General features: G+C 45.2%; 1 long non-coding RNA gene across 4 annotated transcripts in view; it reads right to left on the bottom strand.

Annotated features, from left to right (window-relative positions):
• Window positions 1–10,984: 10,984 nt before the first annotated feature.
• LOC117356045 overlaps window positions 10,985–27,433 on the bottom strand; it is a 98,777-nt gene continuing 82,328 nt past the window's right edge. For all 4 annotated transcript variants that reach the window (XR_004538520.1, XR_004538522.1, XR_004538519.1 and 1 more), the window contains exons 2-4: window positions 17,515–17,669; window positions 16,281–16,639; window positions 10,985–11,186 (exon numbers count right to left, since the gene is read on the bottom strand). This is a non-coding gene — a long non-coding RNA (uncharacterized LOC117356045). The remainder of the gene's footprint in view (window positions 11,187–16,280; window positions 16,640–17,514; window positions 17,670–27,433) is intronic.

Genomic DNA, 27,433 nt, shown 5'->3' with positions numbered 1-27,433 from the left:
TGTGCACCATCTATCTCACTCACACACTTGGGCCCAACAATTCTCCCTTTCTATTCCTTCCCTCTTTCCTATGTCCCCCTCACTGTCTTCCAGCCTTTGTCCTACCCCCTTCCTCCCTCCCTCCCTTGAAGTCGCGCTGAAACTTGCCTTCCCCCAAGCCGACCGGCCGCCGATTCTTCCCCCGGTCTGCCGCCACCCCCCGCTTCATTTAATTACCTCCTGCTGATGCCGCAACTCTGGGAAGGGCCAGGTGCATGCAGCAATTGCACACCACTGGCCCACAAGCCTTCCTCACAACGTCAATTCTGATATCGGAGAGAAGGTCCGGGCCAGCCTAGCAGCAATCACTGCATGTGCCTGGCCCTTCCCTTCCTGGAGTTGCAGCAGCAGTGGGGGGTAATTAAATGGATGGCGAGTGTGCAGGTGGTGAGCGTGCGGGCGGACAGTCATTCCTAAGGAAGTCCCTGATTGGCTCAGGCGCCTCAGGCCCCTCCGAAGGGAAGAGCCCGAGGTTTCTGAGCCAATCAGGGGCTTATGCTCCTCCCCATGCATCATATGATGCACCTGAATAGGGCCTAAGGTCCGCATTGCATTGGAGGAGGCTGGAGGAGCAGGAGGGACTGAGCACCCCTCCTGCTCCCAACTTAAAGGAAGGGGGAGGGTGGTGTCTGCTGTCCAGTGGCAGGAGGGAGTGGGCATCCCTTTTGCCATATTTTTAAGTGCGGGTGATCGGTGGGTGGGCAGGGTGTTCGGCCAGCCTCGGGCAGGTGGGGAGGAAGGGGCCAATGGCACCGAGGGCAGGAGGGAGTGGCCGTCCCTCCTGCCATATTTTTAAGCATGGGTGTTCGGTGGGGGAATGTTTGGCTGCCCGCCCATGGGCAGGGTAGGAGGGGGCCGATGGCAGGAGGGATGGGGCATCCCTCCTGCCATAAGTTCGGCAGGCGGATGACAGAAGCCCTGACAGCAGTGACAGGAGGCTGCTTCTCCTGTCACTACTGATATTACAGAGTAAAGCCTTAAAACATCACCCCGTGTTTCAAATTGTTTATAACAAAATAGGGGGGTTATTCAGATGGCCAAACAGATTTCAAAGGTCATAATAACAAATAGACTGTTGTCATCAATTTGTAACATTCACTTTTTTGTGCATATCTCTATTTATGTTCTTCTTGTTCCCTCTCTGAGCAATTAATTTAGTGGTGAACATATCATAACTATACAGACCTCAGTCTTAAGAACCTCTTATGATGTATATATCATTTCAAGTTCCTGTCTTGTATATTTTTGCAATCATTTATGTCCACCACCTCCTACAAATCCTTATTAAGTCTTTATTTGTAATGTTTTAATTTATTTTTTAAATTAATAATACCCATAAATATCTTTTTTTAAAAAAACATTATAAATCATGTGAACAGCAAATTCTAATTGTAATTGAAAGGCAACACTTATCTTAAAATTTGGTGGATCCTGCCACCATCAACGTTGATGCCACTACTGTCGGGGCTTTGCATCGACTCAATCGCTCACTGATCGATTGAGTTGGGGAGTTTGAAAGCAAATGATTTGCACCTCTGTGCAAATCATTTACATGCAAACAAAATAGTGAATCAATTGCTGTTTCAAAATCAGCCAGAGAATTGGCCAACAGAAATTGAATTGCTATCTTTAGTGAATCTGGGCCTTAGTTGCACGTTACATCTATATATATATAAAATCGGAGGTATGTATGTGTGTATGTATGTATGTGTGTGTGTGTGTGTGTATGTGCTGCGATCACGCAAAAACAGCTTGACCGATTTGAACGAAACTTGGTATGCAGATCCCTCACTACCTGGGGTGATATGTTCTGGGGGTCTCGCGGCCCATCTGCACACGTGGGCGGAGCTACAAACAGAACATCAGATTTCACCCATTCATGCCAATGGAAAAAATGTAAAAAGCTGCCATTCTCACAGTAATTCAAAAACGGCTTGACCGCTTTGAACGAAACTTGGTATGCCGATCCCTCACTACCTGGGGTGATATGTTCTGGGGATCTCGCGGCCCACCTGCACACGTGGGCGGAGCTACAAACATAAAATCAGATTTCACCCATTCATGTCAATGGAAAAAATGTAAAAAGCTGCCATTCTCACAGTAATTCCAACTATCTGGGGTGATATGTTCCGGGGGTCTCGCGGCCCACCTGCACACGTGGGCGGAGCTACAAACATAAAATCAGATTTCACCCATTCATGTCAATGGAAAAAATGTAAAAAGCTGCCATTCTCACAGTAATTCAAAACCGGATTGACCGATTTGAACGAAACTTGGTATGCAGATCCCTCACTACCTGGGGTGATATGTTCTGGGGGTCTCGCGGCCCACAACTCTATGTTGCTTGCTCAAGGGTGGGTTCACCCAATAATTTATATGTTCTTGCTCCTGGAGGTGAAACTAAAAATGTTGTTTATAATCAAGTTTTGCGTTAGTTGTATTGTATTCATTTTGTCAAATATTTCACATTATAATTTGAATATATGTGTGTGTGTGTATGTATGTATGTTCCAGCATAACTCTTCAATGCATGGACAGATTTCAACCAAACTTGACATACACATTACTTACTATCTGAGGACAAACACTGTGGGGGTGGGAAGGGGGGGATATGTAAAAATGATTGAAAATGACAGATTTTAGTATCTACCCCATAGTGTTTTCGGCAGTGGCGTACCTAGGGTATGTGGCACCCGGGGCCCATCATTTTTTGACACCCCCCCCCCCCCCTCATGTAAAATTTTTTTTTTTTTTTTTTTTTGCAATAACCATGAAATGGAATAAATGGTCAGAATAGAAACAGGCAGTGAAAATTTTCTTTTTTTTTTTTTCAAAGTATTTTTATTGAGAATGGCAAAAGGTCCAGACAAGCAACCATGGTCTGTACAGAAACTTATACATTATCAAAAAGAACACAGAATGAGAGTAACAGCAACAACAAGCATGAACAAGCCTCTCCCAAGAGAAAATTGCCAATGAGAGGCATAGCAATACACAACAAAAGGCCAAAACTTGGGGCAAGCAAACAAATCCCACCCCAGAACCCACAAGAATAATAAGCTGGACTAGACCCTCAGCCATATTTTATAATGAAAAAAACCCCCACAAGCAACAACACCCAGACCGCTCACCAGACACACCAATCCGCACAACAAGCACCCAAGAAACACCCAGCCACCACCCAGACAAAACTACCAGACACACCTACCCCACCAAGCCCAGACCCAACCCCCCCTCCCCAGAGAGTGCAAGCGCAAAGTGGACCGTGAAAAGGGCAGCTGCAGAAGTGGAAAGCCCCAGATAAGTAGGTTAGCTAAAGAAAGCCCACAGATAGAAGAAATCAGGATAACAGAAGTTCCAACAAATGCTCCCACAGAAAATTTTCTTTTATTGAACCTCATTTATGTAACCATTATTCCAAACATAACATAACATAAATTATGTCTGAATTGTCATGACATCAGAAGTACATATGGAGTAGTTGCAGGTGATGCTTGGGACAGTTCTGATTATGTTAGTTTGGTTTTATGTGTTTTTTTAATAGAAGGGTTTTTATTTCTTTTTTTAAGGTTTTGTAGTTTGTGGTCGAGGTCAATAGGTTGTAGAGTTGGGGGTCAAGTGTTGCAGCTCGAATGGCTAGGAGGTTGTCGAACAGTTTTTTTCTTTTGACGTTTTTGGTTGGAGGGTGTGTGAATGGTGCGTGAGTTCTCCTATGTCTGTTTGAAGTGGATTGAATTATTTAGCTGAAGAAATTAGTTACCCCCCCCCATTCCACACACATTAATTCTCTTCCATTTTTGTTCCCATTATAAAAAAACACTGATAAGTTCCCAGGAAAAAAATACATTAAAATAAGAAGTGAAAACAAAGGCCCCTACAGATGAGAACATAACATAAGAATAGCCTAACTGGGTCACACCAATGGTCCATCATGCCCAGTAGCCCATTCTCATGGTAGCCAATAGTGCTGCCCGATTCAGAGAAAAATATTTCATTCGATCCGATTCACCCTGTTGAATCGATTTTTCGATTAGATTCACTGTTAATGACACCGCTTTTTAAGTTTAAACAAAGTATAACAATAAATTTCACAACAACAATAAATTTCACAAAGTACTTTAAAAAAAAAAAATCACATTTTTCCATTAAAGCAGTTCTGGAGACATTTGCTTGAACAGTCTTTTTTCCCAGTCCATAAGCAAGCAATATGAAAAAGATTTCCTTAATTATCTACTCAAACATTTTTGCTATTTACTTTCATTGTACCTAGACTATTATTCAGTAGAAAAAATTTAGTTTGTTCAATCAAGCAGAACATTCACTCATAGAAGTCCAATGTCCACACAGGATTTGATTGAACAAACAAATTTTTTCTACTGAATAATAGTTTAGGTATACTGAATAGCAAAAATGTTAAAGCCACACAGAAAAGCAGTAAAAGTCAATAGGTTCTCCAAGTGGGAACAACTGAGTGCACCAATCCAGGGCAAGCAGACGCTTCCCCCATGTCTTAATAACAGACAATGGACTTTTCCTCCAGGAATTTGTCCAAACCTTTCTTAAAACCAGCTACGCTATCTACTTTTAACATAACTTCTGGCCACTTCATTTTTAAGCTTAGATCTTTCCTTCCAAACAGAGACCTTGCTAGATGTCAAATACAGCACAAGGTAACTTCACATGGACTTAACTGTGCAGGAAATGAATCTCCTCATACACCCACCATATAGTGCAAAAATGTGCAAAGGTCTGTTTTTTTCTTTCGATCACTACATAGCCTAATGCCACACAAGCAGCGCTGTTACAAACATATTCTGAAGGTCAATGCTAAGGTTGACAAAGTTTCCTTCCTTGGACCAGAAGGAGATACTGACAAACCACTGGAAGAGATTCTAAAACAACTACCCAGAAATAACACCCAAAGACCCACTCAGTGTGTGAACCAGTTGAGTGGAGTGGACTAACTGGGGGTGGAAATGGGCCCAGAGTTTGCTCAGCAGAATTTCCCAGACTACCTCTTCCTCTCAACACACTGACATGCTACCACCACCACCAACACTAGGAACACCTCACCGAGTATGCCAGCAATGCTTATAAACTTTATAAAACACATTATTATATTTTCTTATAAAGCATATATTTTAACTGAACTCAGCCTTGCCATTCACAAAAATAGAAAAGTTCCCATTTCAAGCTGTCTCATGTACACTTTTCAAATCTAACATATTGTAATCACAAAACAGAAAATAAAATTATTTTTTCTACCTTTTGTTCTCTGATCAATATTCAAATCTTGTTGGTCCCAGGCTCTTGTTGTCTTGCTTGCCAGGGTCTCCTTTCTCCGTGCTAACCATCCGTCTGCCATCTCTGTTCTCCCCTTCCGTTTCCCTTCCCTCTCCCGGAGATCTGGCATCTTTCCTTTTTTTTGTCTCCATCCACAGATTCACCTTTTCTCAACTCCCCACCACCCCAGGATCCACCATCTCTCCCTTTCTGTTCCCAACTATCCTCCTATCCAGTATCTCTATCCCCCCTCCACACCATCCCCTGTTTCCAAGTTCTCTCCCTTTCTGTTCCTTCCCTCCCTAAATCCCATTATGCACCATCTCTCTCCCACTCCTCTGTTTTTAGACCCATTATTTCTAACCCCCAAAGTCTGGCATATGCACGTATCTTTGAACCCCCCCTTCCCTCTCTCCCTCTGTGTACTTTTACACCAGGACCCCCCTCCCCCGAAGGTCTGTCCCCCCTCCGAAGGGCTACACCCCACCCCTGAAGACCTGCACCCCCCGAAGGACTTTACCTCCCACCCGAAGGTCTGTCCCCCTCTGAAGGCCTAAACCCCACCCCTGAAGGCCTGCACCCTCCCCGAAGGATTGTACCCCCCACCCGAAGGTCTGTCCCTCCCTGAAGGCCTGCACCCATCCCGAAGGCCTGCACCCACCCCGAATGCCTGCACCCACCCCGAAGGCCTGCACCCACCCCGAAGGCCTGCACCCCCGAAGGCCTGTCCCCCCCCCTTGAAGGCCTATCTCCCCTTAAAGGTCTGCCTGTCCCACCCCCTTGTAGGCCTGTCCCCCCTTAAAGGTCTGCCTGTCCCACCCCCTTGTAGGCCTGTCCCCCCCTTGAAGGCCTGACCCCCCCTTGAAGGCCTGCCTGCTTGTCCCCCCTTGAAGGCCTGTCCCCCCCTTGAAGGTTGGCACCCCCCCAAAGGCCTGCACCCCCTTGTAGGCCTGTCCCCCCCTTGAAGGCCTGCCTGCTTGTCCCCCCTTGAAGGCCTGTCCCCCCCCCTTGAAGGCCTGCACCCCCCCTTGAAGGTTGGCACCCCCCCAAAGGCCTGCACCCCCTTGAAGGCCTGCACCCCCTTGAAGGTCGGCACCCCCCCTGAAGGCATGCACCCCCCCTGAAGGCCTGTCCCCCCTTGAAGGCCTGTCCCCCCCCCTTGTAGGCCTGCACCCCCTTGTAGGCCTGTCCCCCCCCCCTTGTAGGCCTGTCCCCCCCTTGAAGGCCTGCCTGCCTGTCCCCCCCTTGAAGGCCTGCACCCCCTTGAAGGTCTGCACCCCCCCCCCCGAAGACCTGCACCCCCCCTTGAAGGCCTGCCTGCCTGCCTGTCACCCCCCTCCCCCTTGAAAGTCTGCCTGCCCGCCCGCCCGCCCCACCCTGAAGGCCTGATGCCCCGACCCACCCCGAAGGACCATTCGCCCCCCTGGCCTCCCCGCACTACCTATGAAGCAGCCGCAGCAGGATCGCGACGTCAGCTATATTTGCGCTACTTAGGAGCTGCTTCCTGCGTCGCGGTCCCGCCCCCTCCTCTGACGTCAGAGGAGGGACGGGACCGCGGCGCAGGAAGCAGCGCCCAAGCAGCTGAGGGATTGCTGACGTCGCGATCCTGCTGCGGGCTGCTTCATAGGTGTGCTGGAAGGTCAGTGGGGCGAGCGGTCCTTCGGGCGTGGGGGGGGACTGAGCGGCAAGGCCGGGAACACCCCCTCAGGGCTGGTACCCGGGGCGGCCCGCCCCCCCCGCACCCCCCTAGGTACGCCACTGCACCGAACCAAACTGATAGAAGGAGAATGAGCTTCTTCAGGGATCTGACCCAGTTCTAATACCTCTCCGTCTCCGTGCCGACCGACCCCCTCAAGGACCGACCCTTGGAAACATGTTTTCAGGCTTGGAATCCAGTTAAAAGGCAATAGACGCTCTGTCTATACCTGGGACCAAACTGAAAGAAATTTGTCCAGCCCTGGCAAGTTCAAACCCAACTCAAACCAAATTCTGCACTCCTGGGGAAGGGGGAGGTTTTGCTTCTGAGAAAGTGCTCCTTAGTACATCAGAATCTCTGTCTGCTTCTTGGCACCAGCACTGGAGAAATAATGAGACGCCCTACTTTCTTTCTGCATGTGAAGCCATCTGGGGGGGGGGTGTGTTTGTGAGTACCAGAAGGCACTGCGAGGAAGGAACGGGGTATATTAGTAGATCTGTGTGTGATGGAGGGCACTAGGGCCAGCAGGAGTGAGGTACATAGTTAGAGCTGTAGAGGGGGGGGGGGGGGGAGAAGGAGGGTGTCCCTATTGCAAGGGAGGAGTGAGGTTTTCCCTCGCCTTTTCTTCAGTCCTAAAGTTCACATTTTCTGGCTTTGGCTGCCTTCAGCAGTCATGCGACCGGGTAACAAAGCCCCCCTGACCCTGCACGCTGTCTGATTCGGCTGCTGTTGAACAGTTTGCGTGCCGGAACCCTTCTCAGGCTGAGTGGAATTTGGGTTATGAGCTGCAGGGAGTGGTTGTGAATTTCTCCGTGAGAACCTTGTGCATCCTCCTCCAGCTTGAGTTCCGATCCTCCCCGAGGCTGACGTATTTCCTGTTGCCTCAGCTTTCAACAGCAATCTGACCTGGAGGAGGGGAGAACAAGGCCTGGGAATGCATTTATCTGAGTTTGGGGTTTAGGTTTCTGCCACTTGGTGCTGAATGTAAGACGCGCGCACGAGGACGCGCACGCGTAGACGTCCGCACGTAGACGCCCGCACTAGACGTCCCCACGTAGACGTCCGCACTAGACGTCCCCACGTAGACGTCCGCACTAGACGTCCCCACGTAGACGTCCGCACTAGACGTCCCCACGTAGACGTCCGCACTAGACGTCTAGTGCGGGCGTCTAGTGCGGACGTCTACGTGGGGACGTCTAGTGCGGACGTCTATTGCGGACGTCTATTGCGGACGTCTAGTGGGGACGTCTATTGCGGACGTCTAGTGGGGACGTCTATTGCGGGCGTCTAGTGGGGACGTCTATTGCGGACGTCTAGTGGGGACGTCTAGTGCGGGCGTCTAGTGGGGACGTCTAGTGCGGACGTCTATTGCGGACGTCTATTGCGGACGTCTAGTGGGGACGTCTATTGCGGACGTCTAGTGGGGACGTCTATTGCGGACGTCTATTGCGGACGTCTAGTGGGGACGTCTATTGCGGGCGTCTAGTGGGGACGTCTATTGCGGACGTCTAGTGGGGACGTCTAGTGCGGGCGTCTAGTGGGGACGTCTAGTGCGGACGTCTATTGCGGACGTCTAGTGCGGGCGTCTAGTGGGGACGTCTATTGCGGACGTCTAGTGGGGACGTCTATTGCGGACGTCTACGTGGGGACGTCTAGTGCGGACTCAAGCTGGAGGAGGATGCACAAGGTTCTCACGGAGAAATTCACAACCACTCCCTGCAGCTCATAACCCAAATTCCACTCAGCCTGAGAAGGGTTCCGGCACGCAAACTGTTCAACAGCAGCCGAATCAGACAGCGTGCAGGGTCAGGGGGGCTTTGTTACCCGGTCGCATGACTGCTGAAGGCAGCCAAAGCCAGAAAATGTGAACTTTAGGACTGAAGAAAAGGCGAGGGAAAACCTCACTCCTCCCTTGCAATAGGGACACCCTCCTTCTCCCCCCCCCCCCTCTACAGCTCTAACTATGTACCTCACTCCTGCTGGCCCTAGTGCCCTCCATCACACACAGATCTACTAATATACCCCGTTCCTTCCTCGCAGTGCCTTCTGGTACTCACAAACACACACCCCCCCCCTCCAGATGGCTTCACATGCAGAAAGAAAGTAGGGCGTCTCATTATTTCTCCAGTGCTGGTGCCAAGAAGCAGACAGAGATTCTGATGTACTAAGGAGCACTTTCTCAGAAGCAAAACCTCCCCCTTCCCCAGGAGTGCAGAATTTGGTTTGAGTTGGGTTTGAACTTGCCAGGGCTGGACAAATTTCTTTCAGTTTGGTCCCAGGTATAGACAGAGCGTCTATTGCCTTTTAACTGGATTCCAAGCCTGAAAACATGTTTCCAAGGGTCGGTCCTTGAGGGGGTCGGTCGGCACGGAGACGGAGAGGTATTAGAACTGGGTCAGATCCCCGACCCACCCCGAAGGACCATTCGCCCCCCTGGCCTCCCCGCACTACCTATGAAGCAGCCGCAGCAGGATCGCGACGTCAGCTATATTTGCGCTACTTAGGAGCTGCTTCCTGCGTCGCGGTCCCGCCCCCTCCTCTGACGTCAGAGGAGGGACTGGACCGCGGCGCAGGAAGCAGCGCCCAAGCAGCTGAGGGATTGCTTACGTCGCGATCCTGCTGCGGGCTGCTTCATAGGTGTGCTGGAAGGTCAGTGGGGCGAGCGGTCCTTCGGGCGTGGGGGGGGACTGAGCGGCAAGGCCGGGAACACCCCCTCAGGGCTGGTACCCGGGGCGGCCCGCCCCCCCCTAGGTACGCCACTGGTTTTCGGGCTCACAGATGAATACTCAGCATAACTCTGAAACGCATGGAGAGATTTCAACCAAACTTGGTACACATATGACTTACTATCTGGGGAAAAATATTGTGCAGGTGGGACGGGGTAAAATACTGTGGGGGTGGGAAGGGGGTGATATGTTAAAATTATCAAAAGCGACAGATATTAATGTCCAACCCATAGTTTTCGGGCTCGCAGAGATGAATACCGACACTCCCGATGCCGTTTAAGTCTACGTTCAGCCCCATAGAGAGGGACATTCCTTTGGGACATGTGGAGGGTAGGGGGTTGGGACATGGGGGTGGGGCATATGGGACATGTGGGGGGGTAACGTGGGGGGTGGGACATGTGGGACATAGGGGGGTGGGACATGTAGGGGGTTGGACATTTTGGGATAAATAAATATCCGGGCAATGCCGGGTAATCAGCTAGTGTTTAATATTTTGTTTAAACCCCCCAAAACAAATACAATTCTATCTGTATTTTCCCCAATCCCAAGAATAAAAATATTGTAAAAAAATCAATAGATTTATACAATATTACATTTCTTTTGAAGAATGATTTATAATTGCTGTCCATAATCTCTATATTATCTTTATCTATTACGAAGCTGACCAAACCATGTCTTAATATCTCTGATGAAATTGATGATTATATTAATACTTTCATTACAAAGCAGCAGTATTTCCATTTTATAACCTACCAACGTGGCTACATTTATCACATGTTCCAGGCACAGCCTGGAACAAGTCTTCCTGAGTTTCTGTTATACATCATTTTGCCCCCACATCAGGCAATTGTGACATATTAAACAGTTTTCCTCCATCACTCCATATGGGCATTTCTTTATATTGTACTGATTTAAATGTAGTTTTGTTTTTTTTTTTTAATTTTAAAGATTATGTACATGTGGTGTTTTGGAAAGTCCTATGTCAGAGTCTGTTAATTTGTGTTTCATTTGTTCACCGGTATCTGTCAGACTCCAAGGTGATTCAATTGGATTGTCTGCCAGTGGGTAACCCTCTTTTTCTGCATCATGTTCTTTAAGAAAATAACTTATTCTATGAATTCTCTTGGGAGTTCTTTTTTCTGTTGGTCTGTCAAAGGTATCAAAACAATATAAACAAAAAGTACAACCCCACGTGTAAATGTAGAGAACAAAGAAAGTGGGAAAGAGACAGTATTCAAACCTCTGTTTAGACAATCAATTTATTAAAATATCAACAAATTTCAAAATTAAAATTACAAGTACACATAGATAACAGGCATTTGACAAGTCCTTTATACTGAAATATATACTGGACCTCAGTCCTTTGGATTGTAATGTACACTGGACCACAACACGGTCCGTGTTTCGGCCAAAAGGCCTTCTTCAGGAGTGTAAGGAAAAGCCTAAGAGAACAAAATAGCACAATGAAAATAAAACATACAATGAAAGAACCATAAAGATGCCATAAAAATGCAACCATGCAAAAAATATATATAAACAAAGGTTAGGCACTAAAACATTACTAAGGAGTATAATGAAAGAGACCATGAAAATTAGAACATAGAGGTGCCTTCAGAATGCAAACATGCAAAAAGTATAACAAGGGTTAAGCCTTAAAACATTACTAGGAGCTACAAATAACATTTTTGAACCTACAATGAAATAAAACATAGATGAATAAAAGAATGTGTGCATTTATAGAAACCTTAAAATAACAAAATCATATCAATAAATGTGAATATTGGTACAGCAAAAATCCACAATATCCATCAAGATCCACAATAAAACCATACATTGTAAATACAGCAGAAAAGATCTAAGGCAGTGTCTCTCAAACTTTCTCCAGCTGGGGCACACTAAAGGTAATGGCCACGGCTCGAGGCACCTGGATGTACATAGATGTCACCATGATGACATCATATGCATGCATGACATCATCACGTCGACATCCACGCATGCGCAGAGGCCCTCCAGACAGGCCCTGAAATGCCAGTAGGACATGCCAGCAGAAAAGTCTAACAGATATCAACTGAGTACCCCAACCACAGACCTCCCAAGCTCTTCTCCATATCCCATCCCCTTTACTAATTGTAATGCAATTTTTCCATTCATTTTTAATGTATACATAGCATATATAAATTCTCAAAACTGACACATTTCTATCATTATATTAAAAATAAAATCATTTTCCTTACCTTTGTTGTCTGGTGACTTTATTTTTCTGTGTTTTTAACTAAGTTTCCAGTGCCTTCTTATCCATTGACTATTTTTCTCTCCTTCTTCACTTTCTGCCTTGCATCCATCTTTGGCATTAACTTAACATTCAATTTTTCCATTTTCTGCTTTCTTCTCAAAATCTACTTTTCCATGTCTTACCTTCCCTTCCTCTCTCTCCCCTTCCCTCACCGTTTCCATGGTCTGACATCTCTCTCCTTCCCTCCTTTCCCCCCAGTAGTCCAACATCTCTCTCCTTCCCAGTGGTCCGATGTCTCTCTCCTTCCTTCCCGTAATCCTTCCCTTTCCCTCCTCCCTTGTCCAGCAGTACTTCTCCTGTCTCTAGCGGCAGTACGGTGTGCTTTTAACTTGGTCACTGAACTGCTGCTAGGATTAATTTAGATGCGGTTTCATCTGAGAGCCTCGGGGCCTTTGCAAGGCCGGCCCGCCAAAACGGGCCGGCCTAGCAAAGGCCCCGAGGCTCCCAGATGAAACCGCTTCTAAATTAATCCTAGTGGCAGCTGTGTGACCAAATTAAAAGCACACCGATCTGCCACTGTTGGTCAGGAGGGGTGTGTGTGCAGAGAGAAACGCGAAGGCAGCAGGGGGGGCACGCAGAGAGAAACGCAAAGGCAGCAGGAATATAGTGCCTGTAGATATGCAGCGCCACTTTGGCCCTACTGGAGGTGCCTCACAATGAGAGGCAAGTCAGCTGGCCTGTGCTTCTCTTCCTCCTCAGTGTGCCGCAGCACACTTGGAATCTCAGGAGGCACACTAGTGTGCCACAGCACACAGTTTGTGATACACTGATCTAAGGTAAAAATAATAAAACCAAACCTACCCAGTAGATGGCGCCAGATTTCAAGAAAAAACGGAAACTGAACTAAAAGGTAAAAAGATAAATAAACATGCACTATGGTGCAAAAAGGACATCCAAGTGAAAGAAAAAAGTCCATAAAAACCAACAGACCGATGCAAAAATAAAAATGAAAAGTACAACAATTATGTGCCCAAAATAAAAGCCAAGGGAAAAGAAGGAAAAGCTCCACAAAAAATCTTAAAAACATATTTTGGACCAAAATTGTTGGGGGTCTATTTTATTTCTGCTTAATAGTTTCTGATTTGCTGGTTTGTTAGTAGTACTACCCATGTAGATAGGGTAAAGGATAGTAGTGAGTGATCAGACCAGGACCATGGAACTGGTTGCTATTAAGTCAATGGTATGACCTCTATCGTGAATTGGGCAAGATGGAATCAGTTGTAGGTGATTGTTCTAGAGGAATGACATGAAGTCCTGGACTACAGTGTTATCTTGGGATTCTAAGGATATGTTGATGTCTCCAAGGATGAGAGTTCTAGCAAATTGACATGTGATACTTGAAGTAATTTCCTGTAGCTTGCTGTATTGAGAACATACCCCTTATGTGCAGTATTAGTAGGATGCCAACAGTGCTGGGGAAGTTGTCAGTTTCATCCTGTAGAGAAAATTTCAGGTATTCAAAGTAGAGAGCTGCACGGGAACGGGGACGACGGGAATCCCGCGGGACCCGCGGGCATCCCGTGGGTTCCCCCTTTGGGTCACGGGGATCCCATGAGGATGCCCCCTAGGGTCACGGGGATCCCGTGAGGATGCCCCCTAGGGTCACAGAGATCCCGTGAGGACGCCTCTGAGGGTCGCGGGGTTCCTACGGGGCTGGATGTACTCAGCCGCGTGGCTCTTCTTCTCCCTACCTGCTCTGCTTGCAGCACAGAGCCGAATGGAAGGCTTCCCGACGTCAGCGCTGACGTCGGGAAGACTTCCGTTCGGCTCTGTGCTGCAGGCAGGGCAGGTAAGGAGAAGGAGAGTAGCCTCGTGGCTCGAGTGGCGTATCAAGGGAGGGGGGCGGTCCGCCCTGGGTGCAGCACAGCCGGCCAGGTCCCCTTACTTTTGTGGCGCTTCCCCGACCGACCGACTGACAACAGCCCTGGTCTGACAAACCTCCCTGCCCTGTAGCCGCGAATCTAAATTACCTTCTTACAGCAGCTGTAAAAAGGTAATTCAGATTCGAGGTTAAGGGCAGGGAGGTTTGTCGGACCGGGCCTGTTCTGTTGTCGGTTGGGTGGAGAAGCACCACGAAGGTAAGGGGGCAGGGAGAGAGAAAGGGAGGAAAGGTGGAGTGGAGAGGAAAAGACGCTTAAGGGAAATGGGTAAAACTGAGGGGGGAGAAGGATGCTGAAAGCACTGGGGAAGACAAAGGGGTGGAGAAGGATGCTGACAGGACAAAGGGAAGACGGGGGGAGGGGGAGAAGGACGCTGGAAGCACATGGGGAAGACAAAGGGGTGGAGAAGGACGCTGAAAGCACATGTGGAAGACAGAGGGGGGAGAAGGACGCTGACAGGACAAGGGGAAGACGGGGGGAGGGGGAGAAGGACGCTGAAAGCACATGGGGAAGACAAAGGGGTGGAGAAGGACGCTGAAAGCACATGGGGAAGACAAAGAGGTGGAGAAGGACGCTGAAAGGCCATGGGGAAGACAGAGGGGGAGAAGGACACTGAAAGCACATGTGGAAGACAGAGGGGGAGAAGGACGCTGACAGGACATGGGGAAAATGGGGGGGAGAAGGACGCTGAAAGGAAATGTGGAAGAGAGAGTGGAGAGAAGACGCTGGCAGGGAAGAAGACAGAGATGCCAGACTATGGGGGAAGCGGAGGAAAGAAGATGGGTGCCAGATCAATTTGGAAGGAGGGAGAAAGGGAGAGGCACAGTACCAGAGCTAATGGAAGACACAGAGGGAAGAGAGACAGTGGATGGAAGGAATTGAATAAGAACATGAGGAAAGCAGAAACCAGGCAACAAAGGTAGGAAAAGAATTCTATTTCTTTTTTTTTTTTTTGCTTCAGGATAAAGTAGTATATTAGTTGTGTTGATAAAAATTTATAAACAAAAGAGGCTCTGGTAGAAACCCGTTTACAAAGTATGTATTCTTCCCAATTAATATTTCCAAATTAATAGTCTTTTTGCTTATTTGTAAATGGGTTTCTACCAGAGCCTTTAATTCAGTAGCATAATTAAATGAAATAACTATTTCTGAAGTTTATAGGGACGGGCGGGGACGGAGGGGATTCCTCACGGGGACAGGTAGGGACGGAGGGGATTCCTCACGGGGACGGAGGGATTCCTCACGGGGACGGGTGGGGACGGGTGGGACTTTGGCGGAGATGGGTGGGGACGGGTGGGATTTCTGTCCCCGTGCAACTCTCTAATTCAAAGCCAGATAGGGGGGCTGTGTCTGATATGGATGTGTGAAAAAAAGTTTTGTGGATCAGTGCAATTCTGCCTCCTGTCTTGCAAGGTTTTATAGTGTGTAGGAGACTATAGCCTAGGGCAGGGATGGGCTAGCCTGGGCTGTTTGTCTCTTTGAGCCATGTGTAGGTGAAAAAGGCAAAGCCTACATCTTTGGAGGATATCAATTCATTGAGCAGTAAGAGTTTGTGACAGATCTAGCTTTGATGTATATGGAAGGGACTAGAGTGGAGGACCTTTTGTGCGTGTAGAGGTGAATGTTTGGGAGTTGAAGAAGGTTAGTGCGTTTGGTGAGGTTTGTGTGTTTGTGTTTCTTTTTGTTGGTGGGGTGGTTGCCACAGATGGTAGGTATTTGATAGGGAGGGTGACAAATGTAGTTGCTGGAATTATGGATAAGTGGTAGGTTATTTTTTGGTCGTTTGGGTTTCCTGTTTGCCTACCAATGAGTTGGAATGGAAAACAAAACGGATGGTTAACAAAACTACGAATGTTATAATGCTCCTATATCGGCTCCATGGTGCGCCCTCACCTGGAGTATTGCATTCAATTCTGGTCTCCTTATCTCAAGAAAGATATAGTGGCACTAGAAATGGTTCAAAGAAGAGTGACCAAGATGATAAAGGGAATGGAACTCTTCTCGTATGAGGAAAGACTAAAAAGGCTAGGGCTCTTCAGCTTGGAAAAGAGATGGCTGAGGGGAGATATGATTGAAATCCTGAGTGGAGTAGAACAGGTACAAATTGAGAAAGACATGGAGAAAGTCACTGCTTGCCCTTGATCGGTAGCATGGAATGTTGCTACTCTTTGGGTTTTGACCAGGTACTAGTGGCCTAGATTGGCCACTATGAGAACAGGCTACTGGGCTTGATGTTGGTCTGATCCAGTAAGGCTATTCTTATGTTCTAATGGGATAGAGTGGTGTGGGAGATACTCTTATAGGGTAAAAGGGGCTAAGTACTCTAAGGTGTAATAAGAAAAGCGATTTTCATTGTCACTTACCTGCTCAGTCAGGATTGAGATGTAGATTCTTCAGTAGTGGTGTAGCCCTCTGTTAGACAAGCATCTTTATGGAGTGCTACAGTTTTTAGTGGGGGGGGAGGAGAAGTTTAGCCAGAGCTCTCAGCTTGGTCCTTTTTGGTCCTAATGAAAGGTTGCATAATGGGCCTTTTGCATGGCCTTTCGTCGTGGTCCAACGGCGGGTGAGGCCATCCAGTCCATCAGCCTTTTAAAGAGCTGAAGAGTCATTGGCTGGAGTTGGGGGTGAAGCTAAAGTCCCAAAGCATCCACCGGTCATCAAGCCTGAGCCCCAAATGGACTCCAAGCTCTACTGGGCCTTTCGGGTACTCTTTCTTCCAGACCTACTTAAACATAAACATAACAAACATAAAAACTCACTTGTAAACCGCAAATACCATTAAGTTTCATGCGGCTCACAGAGATTAGAATACAAATGAATAAACAACCAGTATCTAATTTCCAGTTACTCAGGCTTCTTTTCTCGCATTCATGCACTGAGGACTCTCCCAGGCCCTCAGTTGTCTTTTCCTGGACTCACATCCTGGGGATTCTCCCTGAGGACTCATTTCATTTACTTACTCTTTATATGCCCTGAGGACTCCCTTGGTCTCTCAGCTACTCTCCATGAGAGCACACCTAGTCACTTACTCTCCTGGTCTGTCACACATACACCAGGCCCTCTGCCGGTCATAAAGCTGAGCTCCCCTTGGACTCCAAGCTCGACTGGGCAGGCAGGTCTATCAGGTTTACCAAGGATTAGGCTGAAGCCAGCATTTCTCCCCTAGAGGGTCTCCTGGCTCCTGAAGTAGCTTTTCTTAGCTCTTAGCTTGGGAACTGTCTTTATCAACACCTTACTTCACAGGGTGAGTGGACAGCTCCCAGGGGCCTTTGTAGGATCTTATGCAAATGAGGTCCACATATCACTGCTCAGGCTCCCTCTGCTGACCTCTGACAGGAACTTTACTCTGTCACTCACACCCTCAAAAAGGTTGGTGGCCACTCCCCTTAGACAGTAAAAGAGAAACAAATCTTGCATGTCCAGCACTAACTAAATGACTGCAGTTCCCTTTGTCTCTAAGATGGGGCTAGTCCCCGTAGCCTTTCAAAACCTAGCCTCCCTCCCCTTGTACTGAGGACTCCTGGCTTCAGGGTGAGGCTCACCAATGGGGCCTCTTTGGCTTCCTCCTCCCCTACCGCTACCCCTTTTCCTCCTCACCTGGGGTTTTATGTTCTTCTTGGATTTCTCAGGCAGTTTTGGAATCCCTCAACTCCAGCTGTGATGGGCGGTTTCACAATCTCATCACTACCACAATAATGCGATCATGTGATCAGGTCAAGCACTCATTACCCGTCAGACATCTATCCCAGGCACTGTTAAAACAAAATCAACAAACATAACTGTTAAAACACATACTTGTGGGGGTGTGACTGACGAATTTTTGGACAAAAATAGGGTATAAAGATGGACGACCAGACTGCTGGATGTACAGTTGGACGATTTAAAAAAAAAAAAAAAATGTTGGACGTATTTTTCGAAAATTGACTTTTTCCCATGTCCAACTTTGGGATACTTACAACTTAGGCCCAAAACGGACTTAGACGTTTCTTTTGATTATGTCGCTCTATGTCTGGAGAGGAGCTAACCCAGCTTATGAAGAGAACACATCATCCCCACTGTAAAGCATGGAGGTGGATCTCTACAGTTTGAAAGGGGGGGGTGGTAATCTACAGCAGCACAGGAAATTTAGTCAAAATTGATGGCAGGATGGCTGCAGCATCTTATCAGAAAATATTGGAGGAGAATTTGCCTTCATCAGCCAGAAAGCTGCAGATGGGGCATTCTTGGACTTTCCAACATGACAATGATTTGAAACATGAGAACTGAGTCAACCCTTCAGTGGCTGCAGCAGAAAAAAAGCGAAGGTTCTAGTGTAACCATGGCAATCTCCTGACCTCATCATCATTGTGCCACTTAATGTAATGTAATTGTAATGTAATGTAATTTATTTCTTATATACCGCTACATCCGTTAGGTTCTAATCTCTTACATTCAAAGCATATGCTATAATTGTAGGTGCTGCATATCTCTAGGGGGGGGGGGCAAGCAAGGGGGGGAAGGAGTAGCATCATAAAATTGATATTAGTGAATAAATGATGGGAGGGGAAGACATTCTTATGATTGAAAGCAACAGTGTTGTGGTATTATATTCCAAGATTGCATCATATAACTGCTCACATAAGGTTGGCAAGGCAAGTTGCCAATGACTCTGCTTATGATGCCAGTATCTAATCATGAAGAAGTGAAACCTTTACAGAATTCTAGGTAGCATTCTGGACATCCTATTGGGCAGACTGGATGGACCACGAGGGTAGTTATTTGCTGACACTTACTATGTTAACTATCGGGTCCTTTTACTAAAGCCGACAGCGTGGGCTGGTGCGGTAAATACTTTGACGCCCATAGGAATTAGCTGGGCATCGGAGAATTTGCTGTGCGGCACTCGGCTGCATGGCTTTGTAAAAAAGGGGTTATGTTACTAATATTAGGCGACTTTGAAGAGAATTATCTCCCGTGCATGTTAAAAAGCATATGCAAATTTGTTACTGTGAGATCTCAAGCATAGTAAAGAGCAACTGTTAGCGTGTTTGACTTAAAGAATATGTTCACATTTTTAAGTGGTAAATTCAAGTATCAGAGATGATCACATTGTGCCTTTTGTTTGAATTTTTCTTTTCTGTAAAATATTTTTCATTTACAAAAGAGGCACAAAATTTAGGGCTCCTTTTACAAAGGTGCGCTAGTGTTTTTAGCGCACGCACTGGATTAGCGTGCGCTACCTGAAAAACTACTGTCTGCTCAAGAGGAGGCGGTAGCGGCTAGCGTGCATGGCATTTTAGTGTGCGCTAAAACCGCTAGCGCGCCTTTGTAAAAGGAGCCCTAAATCCTTGGACAAAGATATGTATGATCCCAAACTGTGCAAACTGGAAGACCTTTTCTAATTCATATTACTTTTGACTGAAGCACAAGTTTGTCTCTGTTGTGTTTAAACAAGTTATGAAAGGTGTTGAGCATGAACAGGGTGTGGCGGTTTTCTTCCTAAAGGGAAACACAAAGTTGCTGAATATGTTCTCTTGCTTGACAAAACTGTCAAAGATCACTTATGGCAGTCTAGGCTACTTCAAAAACACCTGTGGCACTCCACCCATTTTTTTTTTTTTTTTTTTAAATCAAGATTTGCCTGACCTGGAAAATAATTTGCTTAATCATTTTGTTTGATGTAGTTCAGTTACATTTGAACCATTGTCCAGAATGTAATTGTTCCAGAAAGATCTATGTTTAGGTGCAGCTGGTGGGTCTTAAAACAAGTTGTGCAACAGGCTGGGGTCTCTTCCTCAATCTCCTCGCTATTTCCTTTTCTATTTCCCTCACCTTCTGCCCTGTGCATCCTACGTCTCCCATTTTCTCCCTCTCTTCCCTGCCCTTGTTTTGAATGGCAGATAACTGTTTCTCTGCCAAGGCTCTGTATGAGGGGGTGCGGAAAATTTCTTAGCCCAATCGACCAAGTTCCTAAATTCTGAGTGTTATTTTACCTCTGTAACTGAAAAGAGTGTTATGTCATTAAGTACCAATTTGTAGAAACGAAATTCTCTGTTCTGACATTGTTTCAGATCATTCATTGAACCACGTCCACATCATTCTCTTCTTGGTTGGGCTGAGAACTTTTCAGCAACCCCTGGTATTGACTCAGGTCTGCAGAAGAAGCATGGGATTAACCCTTCTCAGCTGATTATAGTCCGGGGCAGTTGCATCTAATTGGACTCCCTCTCTTCAGTACTTTAACTCTGCTGTCACCACAAACTTATCAACACAGAACACCCGAGCTAATTTGATTCTGTGAGTTTGGTTATAATGAAGCTGCTGTTAGACAAAATATCCTGTCATCCATGGGAACCTCCTTTTGCTCTTCCCTATCAGCTGTATAACTCAGCGCTCATCAGTATCACTCTTGCAAAGGGAAATAATGAAACAGAGAGAGACCTTGGGCTGCTTTTTGATAATTAATGTAATCATATTGGCAAGCCTTAATACTAGCTACCACTGGATCAGTTTGACTTCAAGCAATCTGGTTGGGTCTATTTGCAAAAGTTTTCAGAAATGAACTGACGATTAGAGCAGGAGGCTGAAAACCACAGAAGCCTGGTTCAGAATTCAAATTCCACTGCAGCTCCTTATGACCTAGAGCAAATCACTTAACCTATTAGTTCAAGAAGAAACTTAGGGCTCCTTTTATAAGGCCCCAGTAGGGCTGCTGCTGTGGTAATTGCTCTAATGCCCATAGGGATTTAATGGGTGCCAGAGCATTTGTCGCGTGGCAGCCGCTGTTGCAGCTTTGTAAAAAAAAAAAAAAAAAAAGGGTGGGGTGTTAGATTGTGAGATCTCAGGGACAAAGAAATACTGAATGTAACTTACCTAGAACTGCTACTGAAAAGATGTGAGCTAAAACTAAAACTGTTCTGAAAACAGGGCTAAGTCTGATAATTCCCTAGAAATTCCTGTTTCATAAATGAAAATACGAGGGGGGGTGCTGAAACGTTCTCAGCCCAACCAAGAAGAGAATGACGTGGATATGGTTCAATCGGTGATCTTAAACAATGTCAAAACAGAGAATTTTGTTTCTGCAAATTGGCACTTCATGAATTAAAATAACACTCTTTTCAGTTACAGAGGCAAAATAGCGCTCAGAATTTGGGAAGTTGGTTGGTTGAGCTAACATTTCAGCACCTCCTTGTAAAGGTCAACAAAGATTTGTAGCGATACCTTTCAAGATCATTTTAGAAGGCTTGTTCTAACATATGCAAATGTGAAATGAGCTTAATTTTTTTTTAAAAAAACAAATTTGCTATTAGGAGTATAGCAGGTCAACAATTTTCATTTTGTTTAGTCTCCCTTGTCATGTATAGGATTTTTATTTTTGAACAGGTTTATTTATTTATTTTTGTGAAGTTCTAACATTTCTTGGAACTAGTACAGTATGATCAGGACCTTCAAGGGGTTAACTCCCCTGCTCTGAAACACACACTGGTTACCTATTTCCCATCAAATCACCTACAAATTGCTTCTTCTCACCTTTAAAACAAGACTCACAAATTTCCCTGTTTTCATTGATAAACTTATTACTCCCTACTCTTCTTCCAAAATACAAAGATCTAATTCTTGAAATCTTCTAGTAATAACCCCTACTCGTGAAATGTTATGATACAACTCGTAAATCAATTTTCTATGTCATGGCCCTGACTCAGACAAGTATCCTCTAAACAATATTCAAATCTAAAATAAAAACATTCTTATTTCAAGATGCTTTTAACATGAGTCCTGTGAGAACTGGCGGCAACTATTCAGGGAGTGGCTCAGGACTGGGCAGGAGCTTAATAAGCTCGCTTTTGTCCAGTACACTGCTGGGCCGTGAGAACTCAGGCAGCCATTCAGGGAGGGAGAGGCTAAACGTGGGGCAGGAGCGTAGAAAGCTTGCTTCTGCCTGATACACCGCTGGAATACTAAGGATTCAAAAAGCTGAAAAAGGTACACGGGGGAGGAAGGAGGGAGGTAAAAAAATTGTTAGAGTCGGTTGGGACAGGAGACGGGTGGGATTCCTCCTGTCCCAGCCTACCAGGTCATACAGCAGGCTGGCAACAAGTCTGGGAGGGGGACGGGTGGGCGATGACCCAAATATAAGATGAGATCCACATTTTTGGGCCCAAAAATCTCATCTTACATTCGAATATATAAGGTATCTTATTCTGTCCCAGCAATATCAAGTTATGAAATAAAATATGTTAAATATTGCAATAAGCAAACAAAAGCTCAAGGGTAGATGATGATGGATAGCTGATGGCCTTTTTTTTTTTTTTTCCAAACATCTTCTTTATTGGTTTTTCAAATATAATACAATTACTGTAGAATACAACACAACTTCTATACACACATCATAATCGCTAGCATTACTTTTAGAACAGAAAACTGTGGTCAACCTTGAGTCTAAAGTATGCAGTCCATAGATGGAACCTTATGACGTTTAGGATATAATGTTAGAAAACATTTCCAAAGATTAATTATAAATCATCCAAATCAAAAATGTATTCATGTTAGAAAGAAGCGGTGTCCTTAGCGCTCTATGGAGTAGAAAGAACAAGATTAGATCATGGATGCCGACTGAATTGTTATGAAAAGGTGCGTCTACACATTTGACCATGTCTCGAGTCGAGTGCGACATGTAGTTCTTCAGACCATTTTGTTTCTGTAGATATCAGTGCAGTAAACTTTTTAAGTTGTATAGTTTTGTACCAGGCTGTTGCACTGCCTTTAGAGAAAGAAAACTTACTTTTGTATGATCAGGGGATTCACAAAGTAATTGTATTTCTGGGTAAACTCTCTTTAGGCAATGGGAGAGTTGTAACCAGCGGAATTGCTGATTATCAGGTAAATCATAGATTTTGGAGAGATCAGAAAAGCTCATCCATCTCTTGTTGGGACCATATTACACGTTTTTGCCAAATTGCCCATGACATGGTATTGTGTTGTATCTTGATCCTGGGATTTGACCAAATAGGGGCCAGGATTGATTTAGTAGAAACCAAGATATGGTTCAAATTATGGGCAGAAGAAGTATCCATGCCAGCAATCAATTGTAGGAATTCTTTACCAAACATTGCCTGTTCCAGCTTGAGTCAGAAAGGGGGGGGGGGGGTGGTATGTCAAGATCGGTAAGCCAAAGTGAACCTTGACGAATAATGAAAGCAATATGGTATGATAGAAACAAGGGAAATTGACCCCCTCTTTTGGATTTATCTGCTTTGAGTTTATTGAGGGCAATGTGTGGCTGTTTTTTGTTCCATAAGAATTTGGTAAGAATGGAGTCCAAAGATGTATATAATGAGTTATGTAAATAGAATGGAAGCATGTTGAGTATGTAGTTAATTTTTGGAGTGATCATCATTTTTATTGGTTCTAGGTGGCCCCACCAAGTGAGATTAAGAGGTGACCACTTGCTAGTTAAATCTCTGCTGGTCTTATAATAATCAACCTGGTTCATTAGAACACATGCTATTTAAATGTCCTCTCCTTAAAATATATTGGGACATAGTTTGGTACACTATATGCAACATACTAAATATTAACATGCAGATTGATTATCCCATCATCATCCTTAGTTGCTATGGTACTTCACTCCCTCTGGACAAATATGAAGCCAGTCTTTTCCAAAACATGATTATTTTAGCTATCAAAAAAGTTCTTCATTGTTGGAAAAATCTATTCACTGTGGATCACACTACATGGTGGAACACTTTATGTATAACTACAAAATATGAAAAGATTAATGCAGAAAAACACAATGCATTATCTTATCAACTTATTTGTTCTCCCTTATTATCATACTGCAACATAAGAACATAAGAATTGCTGCTGCTGGGTCAGACCAGAGGTCCATCATGCCTAGCAGTCCGCTCACGCGGCGGCCCTCTAGTCAAACACCAGTGCCCTAACTGAGACCAGCCCTACCAGCGTACGTTCTTGTTCAGCAGGAACTTGTCTAACTTTGTCTTGAATCCCTGGAGGGTGTTTTCCCAGACTCCGGAAGAGCATTCCAGTTTTCTACCATTCTCTGGGTGAAGAACTTCCTTACGTTTGTACGGAATCTATCCCCTTTCAACTTTAGAGATTGCCCTCTCATTCTCCCTACCTTGGAGAGGGTGAACAACCTGTCCTTATGTACCAAGTCTGTCCCCTTTAGTACCTCGAATGTTTCGATCATGTCCTCTCTCAATCTCCTCTGTTCGAGGGAGAAGAGGCCCAGTTTCTCTAATCTTTTGCTGTACGACAGCTCCTCCAACCCCTTAACCATCATAGTTGCTCTTCTCTGGACCCTTTCGAGTAGTACCGTGTTCTTCTTCATGTACGGTGACCAGTGCTGTATGCAGTATTCCAGGAGAGGGCACACCATGGCCCGATACAGCGGCATGATAACCTTCTCCAATCTGTTCGTGATCCCCTTCTTTATCATTCCTAGCATTCTGTTTGCCCTTTTCGCCACCACCGCACATTGTGTGTTCGGCTTCATTGACTTGTCAATCAGAACTCCCAAGTCCCTTTCCTGGGAGGTCTCTCCAAGTACTGCCCCGGACATCCTGTATTCGTGCATGAGATTTTTGTTACCGATATGCATCACTTTACACTTATCCACGTTGAACCTCATCTGCCATGTCGATGCACTTTCCACGAGCCTGATTATGTCACGTTGCAGATCTTCGCAATCCCCCTGCGTCTTCAGTACACTGAATAACTTTGTATCGTCCGCAAATTTAATCACCTCGCTCGTCGTACCTATGTCCAGATCATTTATAAAGATGTTGAAGAGCACGGATCCAAGCACCGAGCCCTGCGCCACCCCACTGGTGATGCTCTTCCAGTCCGAGTATTGTCCATTTGCTCCCACTCTCTGTTTCCTATGCTCCAGCCAGTTTTTAATCCAAGTGAGTATTTCATCCTCGATTCCATGGCTCGCAATTTTCTGTAGTCGCTCATGCGGAACCTTGTCGAATGCCTTCTGAAAGTCCAGATATACAGTGTTGACCGGGTCACCATTGCCTATCTGCCTGTTTACTCCCTTGAAGAAGTGTAGCAAGTTTGTCAAACAAGATCTGCCTTTGTTGAATTCGTGCTGGCTGGTCCTCATCAGACCGTGTTCGTCAAGGTGATCAATGATGCGGTCCTTTATCAGCGACTCTACCATCTTTCCCGGTACCGAGGTCAGACTCTCTGGTCTGTAGTTTCCTGGGTCTTCGAACCTTTTTTTAAGATTGGCGTAACATTCGCCACCTTCCAGTCCTCTGGAATCTTTCCCAATTCGATTGAAAGATCGGCTATTAGTTGAAGCAGTTCAGCTATGGTCCCTTTCAGTTCCTCGTTGACCCTTGGATGGATGCCATCCAGTCCTGGGGATTTATTGCTCTTAAGCCTATCAATCTTCCTGCATACCTCTTTTAGACTGACCGTTAACCCTGTAAGTTTCCCACTTTCACTTCCAGCATATAGCCTGATGGGTTCCAGTATGCTGTGTATATCCTCTTCGGTAAATACAGATGCAATAAACGTGTTCAGTCTGTCGGCGATTGCTTTGTCCTCCTTTAGCGCTCCCTTTATTCCTTGGTCATCCAACAGTTACACCGCTTCCTTCGTCTAATGGTTGATGATCTTTGGTTACAATGGTTGCTTCTGAATGCTTTACTATGCCTCACCCTACCCAGTATATTTATTATGCTTTTGACTCAGTACGACTCCAATTTTGTAATTGTACTTGTAATCGTCTTGAAATGGCTTTCTCTGATTGATATTGTATTTTCAGATTGACACTATAATTTAATTTACCTTTCATATGTGCTTACTAATGGAAAAATAATAAAATTTTATTGAACTAAAAATAAAAATGGATTCTTGGAGTAAGATTGCAGCTCACAGGCTGCTGTGCCCTGCATCTTCTGTATTCACTTAGTAAGTGGTGGGTCTTCTGAAGAGAGCCAAGACTAATATTAATTTCTTAACCAACAGAACTGCTGTATGTATAAATTTAATCTTATCTTTTGAAAGACCCTGTTCAGTAAATAATTGAATGGATTCTAATTGAATGGATTAGTTTTTATTTATTAGTTTTATGTTGTATTGTTTAATTTTGAATTATGTATTTTTTTATTTTTGTAATCTGCCTAAATATAGGCAGAATCTAAGTTTTAAAAAAATAAATAAGGTAAAAGGCAGCCACACCAGACACAGTGTCATCTATTAGCTCCTTAGATTTATAAGAGCAGGTGAGCCTTGAATTAAGCAAACTGATTGAATGATTCATGCTTTAAGCACACTTAAGTACCTAGATATACAGTATATTGTTGAATGGGGCCCTGAGTCACTACTTGAAATGGGAGAAATAGTTCATTGTCTGCATGTAGATCAGACACAATTATGCTATGGGTTTCAAAAATGTCTTTATACACCCTCTGTACATGTAGACATTGAAGAAATCTTTCTGTCCCTGCTCATTCCATTTGGTTGCATTCCATATTAATTCTATTATGAATATTGGGCCACTAAAGCTGGTTTGCTTGGTAACCTAAAAAAATCTTTGGGAGTACATTCAGTTATTTTCCATTTCGTTTCTTACGGCAAAGTGAAAAATTAGTCTAAAGCATGTTGCAGCAAAGCACCAATTGCTAAGGAAAGGGAGTGTCAGGTGTGACTAAATATCTCCAAGCGAGGAAGGTCGGCAGATGCTGAGTAGAAGCAAAGAAATGCTGAGAACATGAGTTCATTTTTCTTTAAAGGACTAGATGTAAGTAGTATAACCATGGCGCGTGGTTTCATGAGGGTTAGCATAGTAACATAGTAAATGACGGCAGATAAATACCTGTACAGTCCATCCAGTCTGTCCAACAAGATGGCCAGAGTTGAATCTGGCACTCTGCACAGATTCTGCTTCTTCATGATTAAACACTGATATTATTAATCTCTATCTCTCCCTGCCAATTTTTGGACACAGACCGTAGAGTCAACCTGGCACCGATCCTACTTCCCTACTACTGGAGTTGATGTTGAAGTCCACTTCAACCTTGATCCTAATCTGTTTTTACCATTTATGGGACCCAGACCACAGAAGTCTGCCCAGCATTGGTCATACTTCCCAACTTCTGAATCTGCCATCAAAAGGGTCATTTAAGTTTTGCTTTAATTGATTCCATCCTTTTTCTATATACTACTCTGTTGTATTTATCCCATGCGTTCTTGAAGTCCATCATCACTTTTGTTTTCACAACATTCTGTGGGAGGGCATTCCAGGCATCCACCACCCTCTCTGTGAAAAAATATTTTCTGACATCGCTCCTAAGTCTTTCTTCCTGCAACTAGGATTACCATATGGCTCCACTAAAAGGAGGATGGATTAAGACATCCAGGTTTTACTTCCATTGTTTTCAAAGGAAGTAAAACCCAGATGTCTCTGACCTCCTTACTTCCATTGCTTTCAATGGAAGTTAAACCTCGGATATCTCAGGATCGCTATAATCTCTTCTAGTCCCTCGACCTCAAAATT

This window comes from Geotrypetes seraphini, chromosome 2, assembly GCF_902459505.1.
Source record: "Geotrypetes seraphini chromosome 2, aGeoSer1.1, whole genome shotgun sequence".
NCBI classification, from domain to species: domain Eukaryota; kingdom Metazoa; phylum Chordata; class Amphibia; order Gymnophiona; family Dermophiidae; genus Geotrypetes; species Geotrypetes seraphini.
Note: the sequence above shows the minus strand (reverse complement) of the source record. Positions and strands in the feature narration are given on the sequence as shown.